Source organism: Panthera leo, chromosome D2 (genome assembly GCF_018350215.1).
Source record: "Panthera leo isolate Ple1 chromosome D2, P.leo_Ple1_pat1.1, whole genome shotgun sequence".
In the NCBI taxonomy this organism is placed as follows: Eukaryota; Metazoa; Chordata; class Mammalia; order Carnivora; family Felidae; genus Panthera; species Panthera leo.
In genome coordinates this window covers 60,951,113-60,974,065 of record NC_056689.1, presented here as the reverse complement: position 1 = coordinate 60,974,065, position 22,953 = coordinate 60,951,113, and the positions used below count along the sequence as shown (strand labels likewise).

Sequence of the window (22,953 nt, the reverse complement as noted above, 5' to 3'; positions counted from 1 at the left end):
TTTATAGCCTCTTACACAGCTAATGCCTGTTGAAGTATAAAGTTATATATCTCCAAGCTAGGAATGAGGCCCTAATAAAATGATAGAAACCATCAAATGAATTTCATTGGCGTTGTTTGCCAGGAGCATACCTATGTTCTGCATAGTGGTAACATGCAGAACATGTGTATTTTAAAATGCAGAATATGTGTGCTAAAATCCATATCCAAAGTTGATTGAAGACTATCTGAAAGGCATTGTGCAGTAAGGGAGGTAAAGGAGTTACAAGGCAAGGTCCCTGCCCTCCAGGGAATGAGAGGTGGGGGAATGTATGCTGGAAGCAGTCTGCTTAGAACAGCAAAGGAGTCCTTAAAGTGGCTTCCTAAAGATAGCATAACTGGTTCTTTGGGCTGGACCTGGAAACAGCCCTTCTTCAAAGTGCTGTGATTCAGACCCCACTGGTTTCATCCCTATAGTGCCATGAGGGACCTCTGGTAGGCCCAAGACACAGGCAGAGGAGAAAAAAAGGTGGAATCAGAATAGAGAAAAGAAAGAAAGAGGAAGAGAAGGAAAGCAAAGGAGAAAATAAGATTAAAGGAAGTTCATTACCCAAGAATTTAACATCTACATCCTACTTCTTAGTTCAGATAGCATTTTCACAAGAATCCTGCAAGGTGGCTATTGATATTTTTATTCTGCTGATGAGAAAAAAGAGCGAAATGTCAAGAGACTTGCTCAGGGTCACAAATTGAGGCTTCTAACTTAAAACCTTGTACTGTGTTCTCAGTTGTCTCTCCAGCAAGAGAAAGTACCGCAACTCCTATACCATGAAGTAAATTATGATAGTGATAGGTTAAGACCCAAAGGAGAGAAGCAGAAAATCATTATTAGAACACCACAGTAATAATTGCTACAAGCAAGATCTACTGATGAAGCTAATGTCAGTGGGCAAAACTTTAAGGAGAAACAGGATATTGCCATAGCTTCAAAGTATAGGCTCCAAAATATTTATTAATTATCTTTTTTTAAACATATGTCCAAAAATCCTTTGATCTTCCTTTCTCCACAATGTAAAGCTTAATTTCCCTCCCCTTACATGTAGGCTAGATTTAGTGGTATGTTTCTAATGAATATAGTTGGAATCAGGAAAGAGCCAAATAGGAACTAAATTAGTCTCTGTGAGCCATACAGTCTATTTTGCAACAGTTCATCTCTGCTATTGTAGCATGAAAGCTACAGCCACAGAAAATATATAAACAAATGAATGTGGCTGTGTACCAATAAAACTTTATTTACCTAACAGACCAATAAAACTTTGTTTATAAAAACAGGCACAGAGCTGGATTTGGTTTTCCAGCCATTAGTTTGCTGACCTCTGGAATAGTATATGGAAAGGAAAAAAATCATAATTCTGCAGTAGAGAAACATTGCAGATACTACCTTAACCAAGCGATCAGGTTAACATTACTAGTATTAAGTCATATTGAAATGATGTCAACAAAACAGCAGAGTAAGAAACTCCAAAAGTTCAACCCTTCATAATAGCAACAAAAAAATGTGGCAAAAACTGTCAGAGTCGACTTTTTCAGAACACTGGACACTAATAACCTATAATAAGGAAGGAGATTAAGTCAATAATGAAAAAACTCTTAACAAAAACAACAGAACCCCAGGACCAGATGCTTCCACTGGTAAATTCTATCAGATGTTTAAAGAAGAATCAGCACTAATTCTTCTCAAACTTTTTCAAAAAATTCAAGAACACTTCTTAACTCATTATATGAGGCCAGTATTGTCCTGATACCAAAGCCAAACAAAGATAACAAATTAAAAGAAAACTACAGACTAATATCCTTTATGGATACAGCTGCAAAAAAATCCTCAGTAAAATACTAGCAAACTGATCCAAGCAAGTATGATGAGAGGATCACACCTCATGACCAAGTGAGATTTACCCCAGCAATGCAATGGTGGCTCAACATGTGAAAATCAATATAATATACCCTATTAATAGAATAAAGGACAAAAACTACACGTGATCATTTCAATAGATGCAGAAAAATTGTTTGACAAAATCCAACACCCTTTCATGGTAAAACACCCAACAAACTAGAAATACAAAGGAACTTTCTAAACCTGATAAAAAGCATGTACAAAAAAACCCATAGTTGGGGTGCCTGGGTGGCTCAGTTGGTTAAGCATCCGACTTCGGTTCAGGTCATGATCTCATGGTTGGTGAGTTTGAGCCCCACTTTGGGCTCTCTGCTGTCAGCACGGAGCCTGCTTTGGATCATCTGTCCCCTCAACCCTCCTCAAGCCCCCCGCCATCCCGCGCTTTGTGCCTCCCCTGCTCATTCTCTCTCTCTCCCTCTCTCTCTCTCTCTCTCTCAGTAAATAAACAAAAACTTAAAAAAAAATAGTTAGCATCATATGGTGAAAGGTGGAAAGCTTTCTTCCTAAGATCAGGAAAAGACAAAGATACCCACTCTTTCCACATGTACCTAACATTGTACTGGAAGTTCTAGCCAAGGAATTAGGCAAGAAACAAAAGTTAAAACTTCTTCAGATTAGAAAGAAGAAGTAAAACTATTCCTATTCACAGATGACATGATTTTATATAGAGAAAAACCTAAAGAATCCACAAAAACATATTCAAGTTAAACAAATTCAGCAAGGTTGCAGGATACAAGATCAGTGTATACCCAAATCAATTGTATTTCTAAAAACTAGCAATTAAAAAGCTGAAAATTAAAATTTAAACATTCTACTCATGGGGTGCCTGGCTGGCTCAGTCAGTAGAGAGTGTGACCCTTGATCTGAGGGTTGTGAGTTGAAGCCCCATGTTAGGCATGGAGCCTACTTAAAGATAAAGATTTAAAAAATAAGCAAAACAAAAATTCCACTTATAATGTATTAAAAAGAATAAATACTTAGAAATAAATTTAACAAAAGAAATTTTAAAATCTCAGCTGCCTCTTTACGGCTGGACATGGACCAACTGATTCTAAAATTCATATGGCATTGCAAGGGACCCTGAATAGCCAAACTGATCCTAAAAAAAAGAAGAACAAAGTTGGAGGACCCACAGTTCTTGATTTCAAAACTTAATTACAAAGTTATACTAATTCAAATAGTGTTGGGCTGGCATAGGATAGACTTATAAATCAATGGGATTTAAGGGTACAGAAATAATCCTGTACATTTTAGCTCACTTGATTTTTGACAAGGATGCCAAGAGCATTCAATGGGGAAAGAATGGTCTTTTCAACAAATGATTTTGGGACATGTGGATAGATGCATGCAAAAGAATGAAGTTGACCCTGTATTAATCTGCTAGGGTTGCCATAGTACTATGCACCGGATGGCTTACATGACAGAAATTAATTTTCTCACACTTCTGGAGGTTAAAAGTCTAAGATCAAGGTGTTGGCAGAGTCAATTTCTTCAGAAGCCTCTCTCCTTTGGTTGTAGATGGCAATGTTTTCATGTGGTCTTTCCTCTGTGCCTGCCTGTGTCCTTGTCTCCTCTTCTTACAAGGAGACCAGTCATACTGGATTAGGACCCCCAGCAAAGACCACATTTCACCTTCATTACCTCTTGAAGACCGTATCTCCAAATACAGTCACATTCTCAGGTACTGGACAGTAGGACTCCAACACATGAATTTTGGAGCACACACTTCAGCATGCGACAGTGACCTTGGGAGTCCAGCTCAGAGCATTACAGAGAATCAGAGGAGCAAGCTCTCCGCAGGGAGAGGCAGGATGTTTCAGGTTGTGCGTGGAGGGTTTTCATCAGCTGCACACATGGCAGTGAGAGAGGCAGCAGCTCCTGAAACAGGTTCTCTGGTGAATGGAAATGTGTTTCAGTTCTCTGTTCTTAAAGTACTCAGAAACAATATTGGCTGCTTTGGTTTGCATAAAACTGGGCATGTTGGACAACTTAAGGGGAGAAATGGATATTGGGCTTTCTGCTAATCTAGCATATTAGGTGACCAAGCTGATTTTCTTTTGAAAAGTAGAAGACATGTGGCTGTATTTGACCCCTAGACTGGCGGTTCTGGTTGTTTCAGGTCGTGCTGGTCAGATAAATTAAAACTGGGCCTCTGAGGAACAGTTGTTTCATATCTTGTCATGACAGGCACCCCCTACTTTTCCAAAGTTCGCATCATACCACTTGCTTTTATGAAAGACCTGCATTAATACCTGTTTTCTCTAACCAAAAGGAATCCAAAGAGGATTTATGCGAAAAGTGAAAATACTGTTCTGGGTTTGTTTTGCAGTGAGCCCTTAGAGAGGCAATGTGCACACTGAGCAGCAAGAGTGGCCCCACCACACTCCTTCCCCGGCAGCTACACTCAGCGTCTCAGCATACAGCTATGTCTGCGAGCATCTGTGCTTTACTGCAGTTTGTTTTGTGCATCTGTTGGCAAGATGTGTCTTTTTTTTTTTTTTTTTTTTTTTTTTAAGATGTGTCTTAAGGTATCAGAAAAGCCATGGGGCACCTGGGTGGCTCAGTCAATTAAGCATCCGACTTTCTTTGGAGAGCAGGACTAGGATAGTGGAAAACAGGAATCCTAAAGTGACTAGAAGGACCCCTATCCTTCAGAGAAGGCTGTCTCTGCACACACCTACACCCACACCATGTATCTTAGTATTTTGTAAAACAGGACCACACCCTATTCCTGCTCATCACAGATAATGTGACTTTCTTCATCATTTGAGACAATTTGTTTCTCAGCCTTTCCAGTATTGTTACTGCTTCTCAGTCCCCACAGGCAGACACATGCTGAGTGTTCTGTAATGGATATTTAGTGATCTATCATTTTTATTGCTCAAGTAAATTCATTTTTAAGAAATTCATTAGGATACAGGGCGCATGGGTGGTTCAGTCAGTTAAGCATCCGACTTAGGCTCAGGTCATGATCTCACGGTCTGTGAGTTCGGTCGGGCTCTGTGCTGACAGCTCAGAGCCTGGAGCCTGCTTCAGATTCTGTGTCTCCCTCTTTCTCTGCCCCTCCCCTGCTCACATTCTGTCTGTCTGTCTGTCTGTCTGTTTGTCTCTCTTTCAAAAATAAATAAACATCGGGGCACCTGGGTGACTCAGTCAGTTAAGTGTCTGACTTCAGCTCAGGTCATGATCTCACGGTCTGTGAGCTCAAGCCCCATGTTGGGCTCTGTGCTGACAGCTCAGAGCCTGGAGTCTGCTTCAGATTCTGTGTCTCCCTCTCTCTGCCCCTACCCTGCTCACGCTCTGTCTCTCTCTTTCTCTCAAAAATAAATAAACATTAAAATAATAAATAAATAAATAAATAAATAAACATTTAAAAATTAAAAAAGAAATTAATTAGGATAAATTATTCCTGCTCTAGGAGCTTGTGATTAATGACTTGGTGCTTTTAAAATGTTTCCTAGACATGTAGGCAGTGTCAGGACCTAATTTGAAGGCTTTTTTACCCCCTCTGTGTCCTCATGTAGGGGAATGTATTCTCTCTCTCTCTCATAAAAAATAGATTTAAAGTAATAGGTAGATTATAGCAACTCCTTCAGAGATTCTCTCAAAATTAAGGCTCTTGTGATAATTAGAGAAAGAAGTCTCAGAGCTTCCATTCAACCTTGTGAAAAGAACAAAGGTTTGTTTTTTCTCCCAATTTTTTGTTATAATTCTGTATTCTTTTTAAAAATTTAACTTTTACCTCATACTTTTCTTTTTTTATGTTTATTTATTTATTTTTGAGAGAGAGAGAGAGAGAGAGAGAGCAAGAGATTGTGACAGGGGAGGGGCAGAGGGAGAAGGAGATGGAGAATCTCAAGCAGGCTTTGCACAGCCAGCACAGAGCCCAATGCTGGGCTCAGTCTCACAAACCATGAGATCATGACCTGAGCTGAAATCAATAGTCAGACACTTAACTGAACCACCCAGGCATCCCATCTCATATTTTTCATGTTGATAAACAGTCTTCAAATATTTTTAAAATTATTATTCACAATTTTTACTTTTTTTAGGAATCTCTATACCCATGGGGCTTGCATGAACCCGAGATCAAGAGTCACATGCTTTTCTGACTGAGCCTGCCAGGTGCGCCATAAAAATGTTTTACTTTTAATAGCTGTATTATAGCCCACCAAATTGACATAATTTACTTAGTCATTACTCAATAGCTAGACATTTAACTTTTTTGTTCCCCATTTTACCATTGTAAAAACATTGCAATGAGTATTTTTTTCAATTTTTTTCTTCTTTACATTTATTAAGGCAGATTCCCAGAAGCAGGATCATTATGTTAAGATACACAAACATATTTTGCAAAACTATTTTTTAAAATGGTTGTGCCAATGTATTACTTGGAAATTTCTTAGTATATTTATTTTACTATACACTCACCAACATGGAGCATTACAATTTTAAAACTTTGTTAACTAAAAAGTATATATATATTAGTAAAAAAAGTATATATGTATATGTATATATGTGTATATATATATATATATATATATATATATATTCATTCTAGCTTAATATATACATATATTTCCTGACTTTTTATTTTGAAGTATTTCAAATCTTTAGGCAACTTTGAGTAATACAATGAATACTAGATGCCCTTTCCTTAGATTGAATTGTTAACATTTTGCCATAATTGCTTTCACTCTCCATACAGATAATATGTGCATACATAAAGCTTTTCCTAAACCATTTGAATTAGTTGTGGGCATCATGACACTTCACTCCTAAATACTTTAGCAAGTATCTCCTAAGAACATGCATGTTCTCATACGTAGCCACAACATAATTATCATTCTTGGAAAATTTAACATGGATACATGTTCTAATACATATATATGTATATATATATATATATATATATATATATATATATACACATACACACACACACACACACACTCACATATTATATATATATATACACATATATAAATTATATATATGTGTATATATATATACACATATGTGTTCATGTTCAAATTTCCCAATTGTCTTTTTAGCGGTTTTTGTTTTTTGTTTTTGGATCATACACTGCATTTGATCTATCTCTTTGATCTCTCTTAATCCATAACAGTTTTCCAGTCTTTGTGTGTGTGTGTGTGTGTGTGTGTGTGTGTGCGTGTGCGGGTTTTTGTTTTTAAGTAGGGCCATGCTGGGCATAAAGCTTGAACTCACGACCCTAAGATCAAGACCTGCGCTGGGATCAAGAGTTGGGTAAATAACAAACTGAGCCACCCAGGTGTCCCTTTCTTTGGTATTTTTTACATTGATACTTTGAAGCATCCAGGCCAGTTGTGTTTTGTTTGTTTGTTTTTTCAGCCCAGTTGTTTTATTTTTGTCTAACTCTTTTTTCATGTTTAGATTCAAGTTAGACACCTTGGGCAGTAACATGATGTAGCCAATATTATGTCCTTCCTAGTGCATCACATTTGGAGACTAGTGGTTATTAGATGGTCTTGTCATGTTAAAGTTTTATTTTTGTGACAGTTTTGACATACAATTATTATTTCCTAGGAAGGACAACACCTTCCAAACTACTGCCTGACAGGAATCAGGCTGTTTCTAAAGGAAGGGGAGAAGGAAGAAACACCAGTTGAGCACTTACTCTATTCCAGGGAGTTTGCCAAAGGTGTTTACAGAAGGCTTTTTTTCCCCTCTGTTTCCTCATTTAGGGGAATGTGTTCGCTCTTTCTCTCTCTTTCTCTGTCTCATAAACATAGATTTAAAATAATAGGTAGATTATAGCAACACCTTCAGAGATTCTCTCAAAATTAAGGCTCTTGTGATAATTAGAGAAATAAGTCTCAGAGCTTCCATTCAACCTTGTGAAAAGAACAAAGGTTTATTTTTCCTCCTAATTGTTTGTTATAACCCAGGTGTTATTATCTACGTTTCACACTTAAAGACTCTAAGGCTTAACGAGGCCAATTAACAACTTAAAGTTCCAGAAACTGGTGGAGCTGAAGTTTAATACAGGTTAGTCTTAATTTAAATCTCATGTTTATTCCACATACCATGCTTTCTTAAATCTATGTCCAGAATGAGATGGAGTATCCTCCTATAGACCCATCCAGCATGGGGTAGAGAATGGATGGCAAATACAAAGCTTGTGTGTCACCATTCTCCATTCCTTACACATGACAGACATTACTAATCAAATTCACCACTTAACCCTCTAAGCCCCGCTGTTCTGAATTCCTTCCCAAGTTACAATGCCAGGCAGGTGCTGATCATTGAGAAGAGTTGGCACGGGAGACGGAATTTATTCTGTGGATTTGTAATTAGGCACACATGGGCTCAAACCCATACTCTACCACTTAGTAGCCATGTGACTTTAACCAAGTTAGTTAACCTTTCTGAGGCTCAGTTTTTTTCTCTACAAATTGAAATATGTAATTGGCAGTAGAGTTGCATTAGAATTATCATGAGGCTTGGGGCGCCTGGGTGGCTCAGTCGGTTGAGTGTCCGACTTCGGCTCAGGTCACAATCTCGCGGTCCGTGAGTTAGAGCCCCGCGTCGGGCTCTGGGCTGATGGCTCAGAGCCTGGAGCCTACTTCCGATTCTGTGTCTCCCTCTCTCTCTGCCCCTCCCCCGTTCATGCTCTGTCTCTCTCTGTCTCAAAAATAAATAAACGTTAAAAAAAAATTAAAAAAAAAAAAAGAATTATCATGAGGATTGAAGGCATGTTTGTACAAGTACCCAGTGCTGCACCTGGCCCATATATCTGAGCATGCTGTACGTAGGCACTCAGAAACGTATATAGCTTTTAAGGAACCGGGACCATCTCTTCAGTTCATGCTCTGAAGACTGAGGGAAACATTAAGAAAACCAGGAAATTTGATTCAAGGAATCAAAGTTTGGAGAGAACTGCACACAACATATAATTAAATACAGGCTGTGAGTTCTGTAGAGGTTTTAAAAAAGGCTGAGGGAGAGCCTGGCTGGTGGGTTGCAGGGAGGCCTCCTGGAGGAGGTGAGATTTGCGCGGGTCTGAAGGAGATTTAGAGTTTGGATGAGCCACCGGTGGGGAAGTAGAACAGCATCAGCAGAAGCGGTAAGAGAAAGGCATATGGAAAGGAGAGCAGCCCTTTTGGAACGAAGAATTGAAGCTGAGGAATATCTGGGGATAATATGTGTGTTTAGGTGAGAAGGAAAAGCCCCTTGGGGAGGGAACCTTGGGTTTCCCTGAGTTCCCAGCCCACCCTGATCTTACCCAATCAGCCCCAAGAGTACCCAAGAGGCCAGAGACGCTGCACGTTTCTTGGCTACCACCAGGGGGCAGTATGACCCAGCGGCTTGAAACTTGTCTTTGTGATTCATTTAGAACTTTTTCTGAGTTCCAATTTTATGCCTGGAGCTGAGCTAGGAGCTTAAAAGTACTATCTATCCACCAATCTAGAGGTCATATATTTCTGGAGCGCGTTGCATGGAGGTTGCAACATACTTTCCCTTGGTGATCTCTTCTAATGCTAACCGTAACGCTGTGGGGTTTCCATGTATTAGTCTCATCTCCAAGGAGGAACTGGTGTTCAGAGTTTTATGTGAATTATTCAAGTTCAAATACTGCGAGGGAATCTGAATTTGAACCCAGGGTTGTAATCTCCATCCCATGTTCTCCACTACAGCCCACAGCCTTTTGTTAAGAAGATAGGAGCATAAAAATATTTAATGTAAGGGTTAAGTGAGTAATTATTGAAAACCAACGGCAGAATTTAAGTTTGAGAAGGTGAAAAAGTTCTTGAGAGGGATGGTAGTGATGGTCGCACAATGGTGTGAACATGCTTAATGCCACTGAGCTGTACACTTAAAAATTATTATACTGGTAAACTTTATGTATATGTTACCACAATTTTCAGATGGCAACTACTAGGGGCACCTGGGTGGCTCAGTTAAGCGTCTGACTTTGGCTCAGGTCATGATCTCACAGTTTGTGGGTTCGAGCCCTGCATCGGGTTCTGTGCTGACAGCTTGGAGCCTGGAGCCTGCTTCGAATTCTGTGTCTCCCTCTCTCTCTGTTCCTCCCCCACTCATGCTCTGTCTCTCTCTCTCCTTCAAAAATAAATAAAAACTTTTAAAAATTTTTCTCAAATGGCAACTGCTAACAAAAACAAACAACTAAAGAACCAAGACAGGGTGCCTGGGTGGCTCATTTGGTTAAGTGTCTGACTCTTGATTTCCTCTCAGGTCATGATTTCACAGTTCATGAGATCAAGCCATCGAGCTTGGAATTCTCTCTCTCTCTCTCTCTCTCTCTCTCCCTCCCTCCGCCTGCTTGCACATGCTCTCGCTCTCCCTCCCTCTCTCTCTCAAATACACATTAAAAAAAAAAACCAAGACAATGTTAAATTATGATCTAATCCAAGAGAAACCAGGGTTTTATTATAGGGACATAAAAAGAAAAAACAATAACAACTAAAAACGGCAATTACTATATAACATTCATTAATACGTATTCTATATTAGTAGCTATTTTTTAAAGCATTTATGAATTTACTAATTATTTAGTTGAATTCTGCCAACCACCAGTTGAGGTAGGTACTATTATTATTCCCATTTAACAAGTCATTTCATCATTTGGTCTGTCCTTACACCCCACTCCCTAGCGCCAACAACTCCACTACTGTCTGTGATCTATACTTAACTGATCCTTGGTTGACCAGTACTATGAAGTGTGATGGCGTGGAAGGACCATGGTCTTTGGAGCTGATAGGGGCTCTGGTGCTTTACCAGCTGAATGTTCTTAGGCAAGTTACTTAATCTCTCTGAGCCTCAATTTTTTCATTTGTGCGATAAAGATAATAACAATACCTACATCTTACGGATGTTGTGATGAGCAAATAATATAAATGTATAATGCTTAACATAGTGCTGGTACATAGTAAGCACTTGGAAATAATGGCTGTTCTTATTTTTTTTAATGTGTGTTTAAAAAAATAAATTAAATGCATGTTTATTTTTTATAAAGAAAATGGGGGAGGGGTAGAGAGAGGGAGAGAGAAAGAGAGAGAGAGAGAGAGAGAGAGAGAGAGAATCCCAAGCAGGCTCTGTGCTGTCAGCATAGGTCCCCGAAGCATGGATCCCCACAGCACAGAGCCCTGCAGCATGGAGCTGGATGCGGGCTTGGACTCACAAACCAGGAGATCATGACCTGAGCTGAAATCAAGAGTTGCATAACTGACTGAGCCACCCAGGCACCCTTGATGGCTGTTCTTATTATCTGCACATAGTAGAACACTCAGAAAGTAATAAGTTAAATGGCTGGGTTCCTCCTGAGTGGACCTGAAATAGCTCCTGGCTCTCCTGGGGGCACTGGAGGGAGGAGTCAAGAAGCAGAGGTATTCAGCTTGGTCATCTCAACTCAAGGAATGATATAGGACCGGATAAAGTTCTTTGAGTCCAGCTCCATCATTTTACAGAAGAATCTGAAGCTCAGGAAAGGGAGTCGTTTTGTGTAAGGTCACCCCTTCATGCCAATCAAGCAGGAAGTTACCCTAAGAAGCAGTGTGGCCCAGTGAGAGCCCTTCCCCGGGAGCCAGGCTTGGGTGGTGAAGTAAGCTTCAAGTCAGCCAGCCCCTCCCAGGAACACAGGTTATCTATCTTCAAGTCCCTTCTAGCCTCAGATCTGTACAGGTAGCTGTTCACTTTTGCCCTTTAGCTGCAGAGTGGCCAAGAAGATTATGAAACTGGGCAATCGGCAGCTTATCCTAGCTTCTAGAGCAAAGAATACGAGGAGAGAGGCAAGGGGAGGGGTCCTGGGCACCATGATTTGTGAGACCTGTGCCCTAGAAGTACCTATACATATATACATATATACATATATATATATACATACATGTATATATGTATATATGTATGTATATATATATACTTTTTTTCTCCTTGCTTGGCTTGGAAACCACAGGAAAGCCAACCAGCAGCTTGTGAAGCAAGATCCCAGGAGCTCTGAGAAACTCGTTCTTACGAGAGATGACTCAGCACAAGCCTGACAACCACAGGGAGTGTCCCCCAGCCTGGCTGCGGCATAGACCCATGTGCAGTTATGTGGGCCACTGTGGTTACTACTGCTCTCTGCTTAGGGGAGATTCTGTCCCCTAGAAGTATGCGGATGTCCTGGAAGCCCCCAGCTGATAAGAGAGTGGTAGTTTCAGGGTCCTTGTTGTGGTTTGATTTCTGAATAATGCACTTTCTCTTGAAGAAACTCCTCATGTCTTGCCTAGATGTACTGACCCTCCTCTCCAGGTTCTTGCCCAGCACTGCCTCCACATTGGGCTTTCTAAAACTAATGTCACCAGGACGCTCCCAGAGGGTGCCTCACTGCCTGTAAAATTGAGCTCCAAATTCCTTAGCACAATATGGTCCTGACCAAAGTTTCTGCCTCATCCCAAGCCCTTCTCCTTCCTCCTACCATGCACTCTATACTCTAGCCCAGGGTTTCTCAGTGTGGTCTACGGACCACCTTCTTCAGAATCATCGAGGATGCTGGTTTTAAAATTCAGATGCCTAGGGTTGCCTGGGTGGCTCAGTCGGTTAAACGTCCGACTTCAGCTCAGGTCATGATCTCACAGTCTGTGAGCTCGAGCCCCGCGTCAGCTTCTGTGCTGACAGCTCAGAGCCTGGATCCTGCTTCAGATTCTGTGTCTCCCTCTCTCTCTGCCCCTCCCCTGCTCATGCTCTGTCTCTCTCTGTCTCAAAAATAAATAAAAACATAAAAAAATTTTAAAAATAAAATAAAAATAAAATCCAGATGCCTAAGCCCACAAAATCAGTTGTTCATGGGCCCTGAGAACCTACACTGAATTATACCAAGGCTGATTTTTGTGCAGATTGCCCTTTAAGAACTACTGCTCTGCCAAACCAGATTAAGTTTCTTGACTCTTTGGGCCCTTACTGTCCTTTCTCATGCTGTTCCTCTTCTAGTATGCCCTTCTTATACTTCCTAGCCTGGGACACTCTGCTCCTTCTTTAAGGCTCATCTCACATATCAGCTCTTCTGTGTTGCTTCTCCCACATCTAGCCTCCTTTCTTTATGTTTACATAATCCCACTGCACTTTCTACCTACCTTTGCTCTAGAATTTTCATATTGGGTCAGGGGTGGCACTGTACATGTTGGTGAGCTCCATAAAAACAACAGATGACTCATTTTTGCATCCCTAAGGCTTAGTAAAAACCCTGGCAAAAATAGGGCATGTTTGTTGAATGAATGAATGAATGAATGAATGGAAGCCAGGCCGTAGTCTAACTCAGAAGGATAGATCTAACCCATTTTGTAGCTAATAGGGCCAGGATTTATCGTGCAGGTTTCCTGCTTCACGGTTTCAGTCTGTTACTTGGTCTAAATGTTTGGTCTACCTTTGAGGAAGCTATAGATTTACATTTTGGCAAGAGGTAGTTAGATTAGTCACAATTTAGGTCTTGGAATTATTTTTTAAAAATCTAATGTGATTCTGTATTAAGCCAGGGAATTGCTTCCTCTTGATCTTTTTGAGAATAGAACCCACCAGGCTTTTTTTTTTTTTTTTTTTTCATCTTAGATCTGTTCCTGTAAGGTAATCCATCTCATAATTCTTGACCTTTTAACTCTAGTGACATAACTGCCACCTCAGCCAGGCACACCCTGGACGTTGTCATGACTGCTCCAGCTCAGAAGTGCCAATGTACAGGTCTCTGGCCAGAACTCCTTGCCTTTCAGTTTGCTCACTTCCCCACTCCTGGTTCACCTGCTCTCATGATCGTGGTTTCCCAGATCTCTGTTCTAAGCCCCAGCCCACAAGTGGCTTCCCTTCTTTCCCTTTCACAGAGTGGTGCCCCTCCTCGTGTCAGAGGGAAGACACGCTCAACACCATCTGCACCATCATCCCCTCCCTTTCTGTGCTGAGCTGTCAGCACAGAGCCTGATGTGGGGCTCAAACTCACAGACCACGAGATCATGACCTGAGCTGAAGTCGGATGCTTAACTGACTAAGCCACCCAGGTGCCCCTGCTTTCAGTTTTTTGGGGGGTACATACCCAGAAGTGGAACTGCTAGATCATACAGTAATTCTATTTTTAATTAAAAATTTTTTAATGCTTATTTATTTTTGAGAGAGAGAGAGAGCACGTGTGAACAAATGGGGGAGGGGAAGAGAGAGAAGGAGACACAGAATCCAAAGCAGTCTTCAGGCTCCAAGCTGTCAGCACAGAGTTTGTCATGAAGCTCCCACGAACTATGACATCATGACCTGAGGCTTAACTAAGCTACCCAGGCGCCCCTCTATTTTTAATTTTTTGAGGAACTTCCATTTTCCATAGTATTCCTTTTTACATTCCTTCTAGCAATACACAAAGATTACAATTTTTCTAGTCCTTGCCAACACTTACTTTCTGTTTTTTTGTTTTGTTCTGTTGTTTTTATTTTAATTACAGCCATCCTACTGTTGTGTTTTTATTTTAATAATGGCCATCCTACTGTTGTGTTTTTATTTTAATAATGGCCATCTTACTCTTGTGTTTTTATTTTAATTACAGCTGTGAGGTGATATCTTATTGTGTTTTTTTTCAATATATGAAGTTTATTGTCAAATTGGTTTCCATACAACACCCAGTGCTCATCCCAAAAGGTGCCCTCCTCAATACCCATCACCCATCCTCTCCTCCCTCCCACCCCCCATCAACCCTCAGTTTGGTCTCAGTTTTTAAGAGTCTCTTATGCTTTGGCTCTCTCCCACTTAACCTCTTTTTTTTTTCCTTCCCCTCCCCCATGGGTTTCTGTTAAGTTCCTCAGGATCCACATAAGGGTGAAACCATATGGTATCTGTCTTTCTCTGTATGGCTTATTTCACTTAGCATCACACTCTCCAGTTCCATCCACGTTGCTACAAAGGGCCAGATTTCATTCTTTCTCATTGCCATGTAGTACTCCATTGTGTATATAAACCACAATTTCTTTATCCATTCATCAGTTGATGGACATTTAGGCTTTTTCCACAATTTGGCTATTGTTGAGAGTGCTGCTATAAACATTGGAGTAAAGTGCCCCTATGCATCAGTACTCCTGTATCCCTTGGGTAAATTCCTAGCAGTGCTATTGCTGGGTCATAGGGTAGGTCTATTTTTAATTTTTTGAGGAACCTCCACACTGTTTTCCAGAGCGGCTGCACCAATTTGCATTCCCACCAGCAGTGCAAGAGGGTTCCCGTTTCTCCACATCCTCTCCAGCATCTATAGTCTCCTGATTTGTTCATTTTGGCCACTCTGACTGGCGTGAGGTGATATCTGAGTGTGGTTTTGATTTGTATTTCCCTGATGAGGAGCGATGTTGAGCATCTTTTCATGTGCCTGTTGGCCATCCGGATGTTTTCTTTAGAGAAGTGTCTATTCATGTTTTCTGCCCATTTCTTCACTGGGTTATTTGTTTTTTTGGGTGTGGAGTTTGGTGAGCTCTTTATAGATTTTGGATACTAGCCCTTTGTCTGATATGTCATTTGCAAATATCTTTTCCCATTCCGTTGGTTGCCTTTTAGTTTTGTTGGTTGTTTCCTTTGCTGTGCAGAAGCTTTTTATCTTCATAAGGTCCCAGTAGCTCATTTTTGCTTTTAATTCCCTTGCCTTTGGGGATGTGTCAAGTAAGAAATTGCTACGACTGAGGTCAGAGAGGTCTTTTCCTGCTTTCTCCTCTAGGGTTTTGATGGTTTCCTGTCTCACATTCAGGTCCTTTATCCATTTTGAGTTTATTTTTGTGAATGGTGTGAGAAAGTGGTCTAGTTTCAATCTTCTGCATGTTGCTGTCCAGTTCTCCCAGCACCATTTGTTAAAGACACTGTCTTTTTTCCATTGGATGTTCTTTCCTGCTTTGTCAAAGATTAGTTGCCCATACGTTTCTTATTGTGTTTTTGATTTGCATTTCCCCAATGATTTGCTTAACATCTTTTCATGTACTTGTAAGTCATTTCTTCATCTTCTTTGGAGAGATGTCTATTCAAGTCCTTTGACCATTTTTGAATCAGGTTGTTTGTTTTTTGTTGTTGAGTGATAGCACTTCTTTATATATTCTGGATAGTAATGCTTTATCAGGTATATGATTTGCAAATATTTTCTCCTGTTCCATGGGTTGCCTTTTTACTCTGTTAATAGTGTACCTCAATGCACAAATATTTTTTATTGTTTTTTATTTTAATTCCAGTTGTTATATTAGTTTCAGTTGTACACTATAGGGATTCAACAATTCTAGACATTACTCGGTTCTTGTCATGATAAGTGTATTCTTTAACCCCCATCACCAATTTCACCCATTCCCCCACCCAGCTTCCTTCTGGTAACCATCAATTTGTCTATGGTTAAGAGTCTGTTTCTTGTTTTGTCTCTCTCTCTCTTTTTTTCGTTGCTTGTTTGTTTTGTTTCTTAAATTCCATATATGAGAGAAATCATGTGCTATTTATCTTTCTCTGACTGGCTTATTTTACTTAGCATTATGCTGTCTAGCTCCATCCATGTCATTGCAAATGGCAAACTTTCATTCTTTGTTATGGCTGAATGATATTCTATTGTGTACATATACCATATCTTCTTTATACATTCATTAGTCAATGGACACTTGGGCTGCTTCCATAATTTGACTATTGTAAATAATGCTGCTATAAACATAGAGGTGCATATATCCCTTTGAATGAGTGTTTTTGTATTCTTTGGGTAAATATCTAGTAGTGCAATTTCTGGATCATAGTGTAGTTTTATTTTTAACTTTTTGAGGAAACACCATATTGTTTTTTCCACACTGACTGAACAGGTTTGCATTGCCACCAGCAGCACATGAGAGATCCTTTTTTTCCCACATCCTCACCAGCACTTGTTGCTTCGTGTGTTTTTGATTTTAGCCGTTCTGACAGGTGTGAGGTGATAGTTCATTGTAGTTTTGATTTGCATTTCCTTGATGATGAGTGATGTTGAGCATCTTTTCATGTGTCTGTTGGCTATCTGTATGTCTTCTTTGGAGAAATGTCTGCTCATGTCCTCTGCCCATTTTTTAAAAAATGTTTATTTTTGAAAGATAGCATGAGCAGGGGAGAAGCAGAAGGAGGGGGACAGAGGATCTGAAGCAGGCTCTGTGCTGACAGCAGAGAGCCCGATGCGGGGCTCACTCACAGACTGAACCGTGGAATCATGACCTGAGTGCCCCCCATTGTTTACTTTTACTATCACACTTATCAAACTGGTTTAATTTTTGGCTCACCTGTTTCCTGTCTCTCCAGGTAGACTATAATGTGTGTGTGTGTGTGTGTGTGTGTGTGTGTGTGTGTATTTAGATTTTTATTTTTAGAGAGAGCAGGAGAGAGAGGCAGAGGCAGAGAGAGAAAGAGAATCTTAAGCAGGCTCCATACTTAGTGCAGAGCCCCACGCAGGGCTCTATCCCATGACCCTGTGATCATGACCTGAACCAAAACCAAGAGTCAGATGCTCAACTGACGCTCAACTGGAGGCAACCCTTCTCCAGATAGACTGTAAATTCCTTAATGGCATTGGCCCTATCCCTATCTTGTCAACTGCATGCTGCTCAAATTTGGTTAAACTGTTGAATGGGGATCTCCACCACTTTAGTTGCTTTGACCTTGAGTGAACTAAAACCTTTGGGCCTCAGTTTTCTGAGGTTTCTCAGGTTTCTAAGATTATTGTGATGATTAAGTGAGATTATGTTTATAAAGTGCAGGTTGCTTACCAGTAAATGCTCAACAAAAATTAGCTGTTATTATCATCAACTTATTGAATTGATATTTCAAATTCTAACCAGTTGTATGACTTTGCACAAAACTCATAAACTCCCAGGACCTATTTTTACTTCATTAAAATGAGGTGTTTGACCTGGATTATCTATGACAGTGGTTCTCAAACTAGGCTGCACATTGCAATCATCTGGGGAGCTTTAAAAATACTGATGTCTAGGTCCCTCCCCCCAAGATTCTGATTTAATTGGTGTGAGATACAATCTGGCATGGATATTTTTTAAAAGCTCCCCTGGTGATTCTAATGTTCAGCCAGCATTGAGAACCACTGATCTAAAGTTTCTTCCAGATATAACGCACTAGAAAGTTGAGCTGCCAAGATTCCTTGGAGGCAGGAGAATGGAATGTCTCCCAGCATTCTCCTGCTATCACCCTTTGTTAGTTTAGCAGGAAGTATTATTGGACAGGCTCACTTAGCTGGAACTCCAAGAGTGTTTGTGGGTTCCTGAGTGTTTAATACTTAGGAGCTCAGCTCCCTCCATCTGGAGAGACTTTGGAGACCAAGGCTCTGAGAAGGAGAAAAAAAAAATCAGCTCTTCCTTACCACACTGCTCTAAACCAAGGCCTAGAAGTCTCCCCTGGAGTGTTGTGCTATGGAGTCCTAGTCAGGCTAAAGAAGAGGGTGGAGGAAAGGATCGTTGGCATTAAGTTAGTAGGGAAACTTGAGGCCCTGACTAGAAGGGGGTAGGGGCTGAGAGTTAACAAATACTCATTCCTTTACAGTGCTTTAACACCATATTCATAGCCATTATTTGTTTGATTCCCATAGCAACCTTGAGGAATGCAGAGCAGGTATTATTGCCTCCATTTTGTAGAGGAGTAGAACAGGTCTCTGAATGGTTAAGGGCCTCACCAAAATTACACAGTAGATTAGCAGCAGAATCAGCATGACAGTCCCTGAACCCTGACTCTCCTTCCTGGACTCTCTTACTGTGTCTAGGAAGAAAACCTGCACACTCACTCTGAGAGAGAAGAAAATACATGTTGTTCCCTTTTCCTGATTCCTGGTGCAGAGCTCCGGAAACCCTTGTAATCCCTGGGTGATAGGACTGTCTTTTGTTCTAATGAGGGTGACTCTCATAGAGTCATAAATGGCTCCTGGATGAGGGCTGATCACTGGAAAGACCAATCCATGATTAGAAGCTTAGAATTTTCAGCCCTTCCCTTCATTCTCTTACAAAGGGCAAGGAGCTAAAAATAGAATTGGTCAATCATGCCTACATGATTAAGCCTCCATAAAAATCCCCACAGTGTGGGGTTCAGAGAATCTCCAGGTTGGTGAATACAACACATCAATATACTGGGAGACAACTCCATGGAAATAAAAGCTCCTGTGTGTGGGAACCTCCCCAAACCTCTTCATCCAGCTGTTCATCTGTACCCTTTATCATGTCATTTAATAAACTAATAAACACAAGTAGGTGTTTGTTCTGGGAGTGGCTCTTTTTTTTTTAAGATTTTATTTATTTTATTTTATTTTATTTCATTTCATTTGTTTTTTAAAGATTTTATTTTTGCAGGGCACTTGGGTGTCTCAGTTGGTTAAGCATCTGACTCTTGGTTTTGGCTCAGGTCATGATCTCACAGTTTGTGGGTTCGAGCCCTGTGTCAGGCTCTGAGCTGACAATGTGGAGCCTGGTTGGGATCCTCTTTCTCCCTCTCTCTACCCCTTCCCTGCTCATGCTCTCTCTCTCTCTTTCTCAAAAGAAATAAATAAACTTAGAAAAATTTTTATTTTTGGGGGTGCCTGAGTGGTTCAGTGGGTTGAGCACTGACTATTGATTTCAGCTCTGGTCATGATCCTATGGTTTGTGAGTTTGAGCCCCACGTCTGGCTCTAGGCTGATAGTGAAGAACCTGCTTAGGATTCTCTCCCCTTCTCTCTGCACCTCCCCCCACCACACACACACCAAATGAATAAATAAACTTGAAAAAAAAAAAGATTTTATTTTTAAGTAATCTCTACACCCAACTTAGGGCTCAAACCCACAACCCTGAGATCAAGAGTTGCAGGCTCCAGTGACTGAGGTAACCAGGCACCCCTGTGAGTGGCTCTTTTAACAAATAATTGAATCCAAGGGGGAAGAGGTCATGAGAACCTTTGATCTGTAGCTAAGTCAGACAGAAGTTATAGTAAGCTGGGCACCTATTACTTGTGACTGGCATTCAAAGTGGGGAGCCGTCTCATGAGACTGAGCCCTTACCCTGTGGGATCTGGACACTCTCAAGGCAAAGTGTCAGAATTGAGTTAAATTGTTGATACTCAGTTGTTACAGAGAATTGCTCACACATCTGGTTTCAGAAGCCTCGTGTGTATGGTAGTGGTATGAGAGTAAAGGGGACGCAGAACTGGGAGGGACTTTCTAAAACACTTGGGTAGCTCAGAGGCCTTCCTGACTCCTTGGAATTAGAGCCAAGGTTCTAAATGACCCAATTTGTGCTACAGGGAACAACTAAAATAACCCCTTCCAGTTGTGGCCCATCTACTCTGAGCATAGCAGTGTTCTCCAGGATTATTAGCAAACAACTTCAGTTTTATAAAGTTGGGGTGTTCAGGACTAGCTTTAAGGTATATTTAGTTACAGTGTCCAGGATGTTCAAGAACACTCAGAAGGGCTGTGTAGAGCAGTGTTAACCAAATGCTGGGTCTTAGACAAGAGTTGGCTCTTGGCTGCTGGTTCAAGATTAAACAACAAAGGAACAGAAAAGGGTATTGATTTTTTACTAAGCTCAGTTTACTTTAAATCCATGCCTTTTGGGGTGCCTGGGTGGCTCAGTCAGTTAAGCATACAACTCTTGATCTCAGTTCAGGTCATGATCTCATGGTTAATAAGATCAAGCCTCAAGTCAGGCTCCGTGCTGACAGCATGGAGCCTGCTTGGGATTCTCTTTCCTCCCTCTGTCTCTCTCTCTCTGCCCTTCCCCAGCTCATTTTCTCTTTCTCATTCTTTCAAAATAAGTAAATAAACTTAAAACAAAAAGAATACCTGCCTTTTTAAAAAAGAATTTACATCCAAGTTAGTTAGTATATAGTGCAACAATGATTTCAAGAGTAGATTCCTTAATGCCCCTTACCCATTTAGTCCATCCACCCTCCCACAACCCCTCCAGCAACCCTGTTTGTTCTCTATATTTAAGAGTCTCCTATGTTTTGTCCCCTTCCCTGTTTTTATATTATTTTTCTTCCCTTCCCTTATGTTCATCTGTTTTATATCTTAAATTCCTCATATGAGTGAAGTCATATGGTATTTGTCTTTGTGACTGACTAATTTCCCTTAGCATAATACCATCTGAGTTCTATCCACGTAGTTGCAAATGGCAAGATTTCATCCTATTTGATTGCCGAGTAATACTCCATTGTATAGATATACCACATCTTCTTTATCCGTTCATCCATCAATGGACAGTTGAAGAAGCCCTGCCTTTTATTCTGAGATTATGTTTTTCCTATTTCCTACTTTTTTGGTGTTAAAATTGCCTTTCATGAAATAGTAATGATAGTAGATGGCAGTTTATTTTAATGTCCTGAATGGCATAATCCAAAGATGACCACCCTATGGGAACCCCCAAAATTGCTTTTGAAATATTACTGAGTGAAGGAATCCAGGATCTGGTAACCACTTACCATTTCAGAGGGCCATGTGACCCCAATTCCTCAGAGGTGTGGGAGGCTGCAGAAAGAGCCTCACCTCGACAGTAGTGGTAAAACATCAAACAGTAGAAGACTTAAAATGCCAGGATTTGGGCTTTGCCATTCATAAATTCATACAGAAAGAAAAGTACCATTGCTACTTATTTATTTATATAGTACTTACTGGATGCCTGGCCCTGTCTCAAATGCTGTACAAATATGATCTCATTTAATCCTCATCAAGCCTATGAGGTAGACACTATTAGTATCTCCACCTCCATTATGAAGAGGAGAAAACTAAGATATGAGAGTATGAAGAAACCTGTCCAGGGTCACAGCTAGTTAGCTGCAGAGCCGGAAGTTGAAGCCAGAGTGTCTGGCTCGGGAATCCATTTTCTTAATCCCTACACCATGCTGCCTAGTTAGAAGCAATTTAAGACTTTTGTGGCTTGTAATGATCTATTTTTAGCCTCTGATTCCATAGACAGAAGCTGCCTGTGGACTAAGCTGCCTGGTCTGTATTGAGCTGCTGTCAGTGATCTCTTTTGAGGCCTTTCCACAACACCACTGGAAGAATCAGAATGGGCAAATGTCCTTTTACGGAGCACAAGACAACAGCGGCAAAGTCAATGAACTTTGGATAAGATCAGTAAGACCTTGTAGCTTGGAACCTGAATCCATGCAAAGTCCTTCTGAGAGGTCCTCCAGAGCCTGGACTGGTAGTTTTCAAACACATTAAAAAAAAAATTTTTTTTAACGTTTATTCATTTTTGAGAGACAGAGACAGAGCTCGAGTGGGGGAGGGGCAGAGAGAGAGGGAGATAGAGAATCCCAAGTAAGCTCCTTGCTGTCAGCACAGAGCCTGACTAGGGGCTTGAACTCACAAACTGTGAGATCATGACCTGAGCTGAAATCAAGAGTCAGACACTTAACTGACTGAGCCACTCAGGTGCCCCAGAGGTGTTCCATTTTAAGTCCAACAACTTATCACTTATTTAGGTGGACATTTAGACTCCAAGGTTGGAACAGTTGGCAACATATCAGATCTATCTGGAAACAGATTGTACTAGTGTCTGGCTCAGGTTCCTGCTCCAAGAGATGCTTAGGACTTCACAAGGTAGAGCACAGGGATGAAAGAATGAGAGCTCTGGTGTGCTCCCCCCGCTCCCCCCACCCCCCGTTTTTAAAAATAATTTAATCAAGACACAACCTTGTAGAAGGCATTAAAATAAAATCCACTCACAATCCTACCACACATTCATTTAGTTATTAATTAACTTATTTAAAAAAATATATGGAATCCCCAATCCCCACTGTACCAGCACCTACCTGGGCTAGGTAGGCATTGTATCCCTTCTCAGTGGACAAGATGGATACTGTCCATGCCCTCCTGGAGCTTACAGCCTAATGAGCAGGCAGATATTAAAGACATATTCACACAAAAACTTCTTTAATTGTGATTGTGGGAAGGGAAGGGAACTGGAGAGATGGGGAAGTAAAGGACAGCATGAAAGAAAATACCAGGGTAAAGAGAGTGGTAAGACCTCTCCAAGTAACATTTGAGCTAACACCTAAAAGATGAAT

General features: G+C 40.7%; 1 protein-coding gene across 1 annotated transcript in view; it reads right to left on the bottom strand.

The window, feature by feature from the left end:
- The window catches only part of INA (internexin neuronal intermediate filament protein alpha), a 59,234-nt gene that overhangs the window by 28,108 nt on the left and 8,173 nt on the right, over positions 1 to 22,953 (bottom strand). The window lies entirely within an intron of this gene.